This window comes from Canis lupus, chromosome 9, assembly GCF_048164855.1.
Source record: "Canis lupus baileyi chromosome 9, mCanLup2.hap1, whole genome shotgun sequence".
NCBI classification, from domain to species: Eukaryota; Metazoa; Chordata; class Mammalia; order Carnivora; family Canidae; genus Canis; species Canis lupus.
Window position 1 is genome coordinate 58,222,697 of NC_132846.1, and position 8,842 is coordinate 58,231,538.

The 8,842-nt window shown below is 35.6% G+C and overlaps 1 pseudogene; it reads right to left on the reverse strand.

The window, feature by feature from the left end:
- Nucleotides 1-6,547: 6,547 nt before the first annotated feature.
- On the reverse strand, nucleotides 6,548-7,291 carry LOC140639476 (large ribosomal subunit protein uL30 pseudogene; annotated as a pseudogene).
- Nucleotides 7,292-8,842: the final 1,551 nt, after the last annotated feature.

The following is an 8,842-nucleotide window of genomic DNA, read 5'->3' on the forward strand; positions in this document are numbered from 1 at the left end:
CTTTCTAATTCCCAGACCTGTACTTTATGTCGAATTCAAATTCCTTTTCCCTATATTTTTACATACTGCAAATAAACGTAAAAATTACTCTATTTCTTCTAAGATAGAAAAATCTATTTTATCTATTGGACTATTCTTAGGCAAAAAGCATATTCGTTTATTTAAATTATTTTTTTAAATCAATGGTCTTGAAAATAATGTAAAGAGACACATTTGTTCTCTAAGTACCCCAAATGGCCTTATCAATTTTTATTCACTTAGCCAGCAATGTCTGCATCATTAGGATTTGAATGATACCAAAGTTAGCATTTGTCAAAAAAAAAAAAAAGATGTCGTCTACATTTTTGCTGTCTTACTAGAAAAGTCTACTTTTGTTTTTCCCTTTTCACTAATGTTCTGTCTTTAGAAGAGTAGCATTTAAAAACACTAAAAGAGAACAAAGTCAATTGAGTCAGTCATTTAGCCATTAGTACATTAGCAGAGTAAGGTTTCTCAGAACAGTTACTGTGTTTAAAAGGAAGATTCAGAGGATGAGACCCTGCGCATGTAAGTTGTAATTGCTGTGCAGTTACATGTGACTATTTTATCACATGTAAATCACGGGGTTCACATTTGGGAAGGTAAACTTGGGAACTATTGCTCTTTTGCTTAAATTCCTAAGCATCTGGGGGATCCCTGGGTGGCGCAGCGGTTTGGCGCCTGCCTTTGGCCCAGGGCGCGATCCTGGAGACCCGGGATCGAATCCCACGTCAGGCTCCCGGTGCATGGAGCCTGCTTCTCCCTCTGCCTGTGTCTCTGCCTCTCTCTCTCTCTCTGTGACTATCATAAAAAAATAAAATAAATTAAAAAAAAAATTCTTAAGCATCTGGAAACTTACTATGTTCAAGTTCTTTAACATGGCATAGGGACCCTCCAACATATTGTTCATGCCTACTGCTTCTCCCAACAGCTTATAGATCATTACCCAGTGGCGTGAATTTGACACTTCAATAATATCCTCTTTGTTGTCTCCTTATGGCCATGCTGCTCCATGTCTCTGCCCTTTGCTCCACTCTCTGCTTGAAGAATTCTCCTCTCCCTTTTTCTTGAAAAAAAAAAAAAAAATGGGATTGTCCTTTCCATTCCCATTTCTTGGGGGAGGGGACATTTATATAAGAAGTAAAAACTGAAAAAGAGATTTTCAAAATGGAAATGAAGAATAGTCAGAGGAGAAGGAAAGTAAGTCTCTGATGGATTACTTGTAACAATGGTCCTTTTAAAAGTCCCTAATAGATTAGGTGTCCCTTTCTATATTCCCATAGTTTTTAATGAATATTTATGTCACAGCCAATTACTACATTTTATTATCACCTATGTGCATGGCTTCCTCCTCACAAATTATGAGAAAGGGGACTTTATTTATTTATTTATTTATTTGTTTATTTGTTTATTTATTTTACTTTGTACCCCCTTGAAGGATATTTTATACCTGGAAAAAGATGATATTCTAGGCTGGTGTAACGAATGGGCAAAAACCAAAGACAAGGATGAAGGGGAAGATGTCTTAATTGGAAAACAAGGGAGTGTGTAATCCTATTCAGTTTCCAAATATATATTGAATCGTTTATTTTGCTTGCCAAGAGACCATACTACTCATTTGCAAGAGAGACAAAGTCTTGCTCTTATTAGGCTGCAATTGTAATAGGAAACACTATAGTAAATAAGTGAGACCAAACTAGTAGAGAGAGGCAGAGGGGTTAGGTATTAAGCTTAGTAATGGGGAATCATTTTGTTTTTTGTTCCTCTAGAAAGGATGTGTCAAAGTGAAACTGGTTATTTGAGATAAGGTAGTCTAATGCAAGTGTATGCCATAGATGATGAAGAAGAGAAAGTTCAGGTGACCAAGTATGAGCTTATTTAATGTGTTAAGAATGTAGAGAAAGAAAAATCTAAAATCCTATTTTTTGAAAAAGAATATTTACTGTATCTAAAAACAACTTTGGGGAGAATTAAAAGACAGGTCTGAGGGAAGGGACATTTATATAAGAAAAGTAAAAACTGAAAAGTAAGTCTCTGGTGGATTAGTTGTAATAATGGCCCCAGTATTTTTCTGTCTCTCTGTGTCTTTTGGCGATATCCTCCCACTCTGACTCTGAGTGTGGCCATAGGACTTATTTTGGTGAGTGAGACAATAACAAATTTGACACAAGCCTAAATAAGCACTGTGTGTTTCCATATCCTCTTTTCCTCCTCAACCAAGTCTTCTTGGTTGAGGATAAGGTGCCTGCAGTGGAATTAAACCAGCTCAGATGTTCCTGTCATGATCCAACATGTGGGAGGACCCAGTCTAGATCAGCAAAGACTTCTAGTCTACCTGCTGCTGACCTCCGTAGTATGAATAATACCTCAGAGTTTGGCTCAGATCAACAGAAATATCCAGCCAACCTCTACATTTGTGAATGAAAAGAATTTTTTTTACTCTATGCTAATGAGGCTTTGTGGCTGTTTGATACATTATTTTGGCTATCAATGCCTCATCTGAGTATCACGGATGCCAAAGGAGATACTTCGGGTAAAGGTACATATTATGGGTTGAATTGTGTTCACTGAAAATTTATATCAAAATTCTAATCCTAGTAATTATGAATGCAACCTTATTTGGAAAGGGTCTTTGCCCATGTGATGAAGGTAGGATGAGAACCTTAGGGTCGGCCTTAAATCCAATATGACTGATGTCTTTGTAGGAAGCAGAGTTGAAACCAGGGAAAAAGTGTCATATGAACCTGAGGCAGAGTTTGAAAGATGCATCTATAAACCCAGGAAAGATTGCCAACAACCACCAGAAGCTAGGAGACATGACTAGGGGACGTCTCCTTCAACCTAGGGACCAATCCTACCAACACCCTGATTTCAGACTTCTGGTCCCTAGAACAATTGGGAGAGAATAGATTTCTGTTTTTTCTTTTGTTTTGTTTTCTTTGTTTTTTTTTGTTTGTTTGTTTTTTGTTTTGTTTTAAGCTACCTAATTTGTGGTAATTTGTTACAGCAGCCCTAGAAAACTAATATAGTATATGACCAAGGATCAATAGCTTCAGAAAGCCATGCTTTATTTAGAGAAACATAAAACATAGGTATAATACTTGGCAACAGCCTAGGAATTCCTATATATTACTCCAAAGGGAAAAAAAAAATGTGTATTACCTGACATTAGTAAGAAAGACTGTGATCCCTCTAACTGAGAACAAGTAGGCATCATTTCTTCTGTTAAAATTCAAAACCTGTTGAGAAATCGGGTACCACCAGCAATTTCCACTCAGTTTCCCCTTATTTATCTCTACAAATCCATCTTTCTTATCTTACTTCCCTCTGCTATACGGGGTTCTTTTCCTCCTCAACAGAAATCATTTTGCAAAGTCTGAGCTAGAAGCCACATTTAAGTTTCCATATCATTCTGCGCACTCATAACATCGGTAATTTTGTAACTGACATTTCTTTTTGTCCATTTTCTGCCATTGTGCTTTAAATTCTGTGAATTCAGTACTATGTATGTATACAGCTCTTTGTTCAGGGCCTCGGAAAGGCACTTAATAGAAAGTCTTTAAATGAATTATATTATTAATTTACCAACAGAGCTTTCCTTAAGAAGCCTCTAGTCTTAAGCTTGTGTTCTGTCCGGTTTATCAACAATCTATTAGATTCTAAGTAGGACAGGAGGCAACCCTTGAATATTTTAATCACCGAAATAATCTTACCTTGTTTTTACCTTTGACAGTTATTTTACCATTTGAACAGCTCATAGATAATCTTTTGTCAAAGATTGGCATGCATGAATATATAGCACAGTGATTAAAAGAAACATTTTGGAATGAGACATATCTAGTTTCAATCTTTGGCTAGGTGACATATAACCTGAGTGAACATAGCCAGTTATGTATATTCTTAATCGCATTTTCCTCATACATTTGAATTAATAATGAATTAAGCATAATTCATTGCCCTAAGATAATATCCTGAGAATCAAATAAGAACATATGAAAAGTTAATAAAACATATTACCTTGAGGGACGCCTGGGTGGCCCATTGGTTAAGCATCTGCCTTTGGCTCAGGTCATGATCCCAAGGTCCTGAGATTCAGTCCCATGTCTGGCTCTCTGCTCAGGGGGGAGCCTGCTTCTCCTTCCCCCTCTGCCTGCCATGCTCTGTGCTTGTGCTCTCTGTCAAATAAATAAATAAAATCTTTAAAAACAAAAAAATCCAAAAAAACAACAATACAAACATATTACACTGAATGCAAATCTAAAGATTTTGAATAAAAAAAAAAAAAGTATGTGAATTCTATTATATTAGTTTGCTAAGGCTTCCGTAACAAAGTACCAAGTCTGAGATTAAGGTGTCAGCAGGGCTGGCTTCTTCTGAGGCTACTGTCCTTGTTTTGTAGATGGTTGTCTTCCCATGTGTTCCCCTGTCCTAATCTCCTTTTCTTATAATGACACCAGTCATATTAGATTAGGACCCACTTGCAAGACCTCATTTTACCTTATTTACCTCTTTAAAGGCCCTGCCTACAAATACAGTCACACTCTGAGGGTTATGACTCCACTATTTGAGTGCTGCAGGGGAACATAATTCAGCCCATAACAGTTTATTCCAGTTTCATGTTGTCAGATTGAAACAATTATTTTTTTTATGTTCCATATGATGATTAGTTCAACATCCTAAATCCTGGTTTCATATGTAAAGTTAGAGGTGTTTAGTTATTATTATTTATTTATTTTTGGTGTTTACCTATTAATATATCATTATGTCAAAAAATGACTGATAGGGGACATAACCTTTATTTTTTTAAATGAAATTTTACTCTGATCTTTCACTTTTAAATGGATTTTGAGAACAAGTTATTTAACAGTTGTTATAATATTATCACAATACTTTATATGTCCCTATGGATATCGAGTCTTCCTCTTTCTTTTCTATTTCTATAGCATTTTATTTATGCCCTTCAATACTGTGCACTGGCACAGTACCCATTAAGGCAACTTGCATCCCTATGGGCCGCCTGCCTATTCAGTTCTGTAGAATTTTTCTCCCTGCCTCCCCTAGGATATTGCAAAGAATATCTTTCTTTTTTGACAGTAGCACTAGGTGCATGTATGAATTGAGAATGTCACTAAATCTGCTGCATTTCAGCCTTTTAAAACTTAAATATACTAATATCTATACCCAGTGGAACAAAATTCATAGTGGTCTATTGCTGGCAAAGTATTGCTAATTAAAGTATAATTGTAATAGAATCAGGACTTGGTATTTTATCCCAGGACATTGGATGGAATCACAATGAGTAATATTTAGCAATTTGTTACCATGAGGGATTGAATTGCCAAATCCAGCGATGTAAATTCAATCAGCTAAAATGCCTTGAACATCTACTGTGCTCTGGTTTTCAAATGCAAGGTATGGATGACAAAGAAAAGTGACTCAAAGAAAATCCTGGCCCGTCATATTGGAAAGCCCATGTCCAACATATGATGGGTCAATAGCATATGGCAATATTCTCATGACAATTGTCATCAGAAGGTCAACAATTGTCACATGGGAAATCATCTTCATCTGGACAATAGTAAAATTTGTGTATAGATTTCTTGTCTCATGTAAAATTATAGATTTTACTAAAATAAATTTTCCATCTCTGAAATTTAATTTGTACATATAAGATAAAAGTCTTCACAAGTTGACAACATGGATTCAAATTTAACAAAGCTTAAAAGCTGTTTCATGGTTATTGGTTGTTTTCGTATTGACTATATTCTTGGATATTTTGTGTCACCCAATGAAGAAGCATCACAATTATTTTATTGATAAGATAATTAAAGCTCAGTTCACTTAACTTTCATCATTTTAACACCTCTATCTCTAAAAAATAAATAAATGGTGTTGGGAAAACAGGTAATCTATTGGGGGAGGGGAATTAAACATACTTCCTATTCTGTCTTTCTTATACAGTAGTCAATTTTCTATAATCAGAGATTTGCATGTATAAATGAAGCTATAAATAGGAAAGAATAGATCATATTTTCTTTAATAATAATTGATTAACATAAGACTTTCTAAGCAGAAACAAATGTCTAAATGCCTGAAAGAATGTAGCCAATTGAATTATATAAATGTTTATAGTTTTTGTGTGCTTATAAAAAAATTTGATTTCAAAAAGTCAAAAGGTAATTAACAAAGTCATTTAATCAACTAATTGATTGACTCTAAAACTAAGGTTGCATTTGAGGCATAAAATATAATTTTCTTAATATAAAAAGTTTTCAAATTAATAAAAATGAAACAGCCAAGGAAAATATACAAGAAGACATAGTTTAAAAAATACGAAGACAAAGATAAGGTAAAGAAACAAATTTTCCAAAGCAAATGAAAAAATGTGCAACCTCTTCTCACTATAAAGAACAAAAATAAAAACATTTAAATATATTTTTATACTTTGGACTAAGTTAAATTTGTTTTTCCATTTGAAAGTGGTCATTTATTAACTGACCAGATTACAAAAATAATCATGGTAGATACCTTAGTTCATCCTTCTAATAAGCCTGTTGATCTGGTCTTCCCTGTTGCAGCATCTCCACCTTCTACAAAATGAATGGTCTTTTTCTTCATTCCGCCATGTGGAGAAGATAATTTGAAGGCCATAAAAAGTTGTTCGCTTCTTTGAAACGTTTTCCAACAGTATAGATCTCGTGAATCAGATCCTCCATGCAGATGATGCCATATTTACCAAGAGATCGGGCAATCAATGTGTTATCTGCCTGGGCAATTCATTTCTTGTTGATCTTGCCATAACCACACTTGTAGATCAATTCATTCACTGACTTCAGGTTTGGGTCCCCCCATGCTATATATGGTTCCACAATCCTTAGCATGTTAACTGAAGCCCTGTTGAACTTAACAAAGGTGTCATTGAAGATCTGGCGAAGGCAAAGAAGCTGCAACACCTTTCGAACCTTTGGGCTCACACCATTGATAGCTCTGATCCTGATGACAAATGCCAACTTGGGTTGTGCAGGCATGTAGAAGTTGACAGCTTTTCTCGCCATCCTTGCTACTCGAATCTCACTTCTGTACATCTGCCTGTATTCCTTGTGGTAATGCTTAGCTTTTTCATAGATAAGCTTCCTCCTTGCCTTTCGAAGCATCTTATGGGCAAACTTTTTTCTCGGATGCTTGATCTTCAACTGCGAAATTCCTTCGCTTTTTCTTAAGGGTTTCTGGCACAGCAGGAACCTTCTTGTTCTTCTCTTCTGCACCCTCCATGGTTCCAGCCAGAAAAGAGGACCTAAGTCAAGTTTTTTAAAGCATGCAGGTAAAAAAAAAAAAAAAAAGGAACACCAAAAAACAAAACAAAAAAAGCATGCAGGTAAACACATAAATTGGTGTAACTTTTCAAGAGTTAGTTCAAATTGGTATGTGAAAAATATCTAAAATGCATACTTCCTCTGGCTCAATGCTCCCACTGTTAAGAATTTACGATAAACAGGTACACAGAATGTTTGCTGAGGGACTGCTTTTAATAGAGAAATGTGGGAATTTTTATCGGAGTTAAATATGGAATGAAAAGTGCCAAATAACCCAAAAGAACAAAATTTAGATAAAATTTTGTTTGACATGACTGATGAATGCCAACTTTCTTTTGTTTTCCTAAATTTGGCATTGGTAAATAATAGAAAGGAAAGGAATTTTCTGATTTATATAAGCCCTTGATATAAGTGAAAAACAATATGAGTATTACTACTTATAGAAAAAAAGAGACCTTGGGGCCCCTGGGTGGCTCAGTGATTGAGTGTCTGCCTTTGGTTCAGGTCTTGATCCCAGGTCCTGGGATTGAGTGTCACATTGGGCTCCCCACAGCAAACCCGCTTCTCCCTCTGCCTATGTCTCTGCCTCTCTCTCTGTGTTTCTCACGAATAAATAAATAACATCTTTAAAAAAAAAGAAAGAAAAGAAAAGAAAAGAGACCTTAGCTTCAGAAAATACATTTTCATTTCTTTCTAGGCATGTATGAAAATGGAGCTGCTGTGGGAATGGGGCTTCTTTTTGCATTACACTGGATGAAAAAAACACATTTGTAGCAGAATGATATATATTTACTTTGATTTTGTTACAGTGAGAAAGGGCAAGAATGGGTATAAAGTTCCATTCATCATATATTTACAACAAAGGCATTAATCAAGATAACACCATGTCTGTCGTGAAAGCTGTGGATCAGGAAACATAAGGAAACAGTTTCAGAGGAGTACATAATTTGGGGGGATACTCTGAATTCAGAATCAAAATACCCCGTGTCCAATGCACCTCGTATATTTCCAACCCAACATCTCCATTTGTGTTTCCCAGAACTACAGTTAAAATGAAATATTAGCTCATGTTGGGTGATGTTTAAGAGCACCCCATGAAATAGCCTGGCAGCTGTGGGCTTTCTAGAATAGTGTGGGGCATCATAACATCTGCCCTTAGGGATAAAGTCACCTCGAGCCTCTGCAGATTGCTTTTTGGCAACCTAGAAAATGATGGTTTTACTTACCAAATGGCATCCATTTGAGGTTCTTACAGGTCAAGACCAAGATCCATTGTTCATGTGAACTACTAGACTTGGTAACAAAACAACATTCAATGCCAAAGTATCAGGAAGACGTTTACATGTACATGTCTGTATTTATAGCTTATTATCAGTTCTAAACTAGAAAAGATGTTCTTTATATAATGAAAATGTTATAGACTATACACTTTCATGAGTTCATCGCCACCATTAGCCTTTTGTCATTAGTTGCGTTGTTGGTACATTATTTTCAATGACTCAGAGAAACTG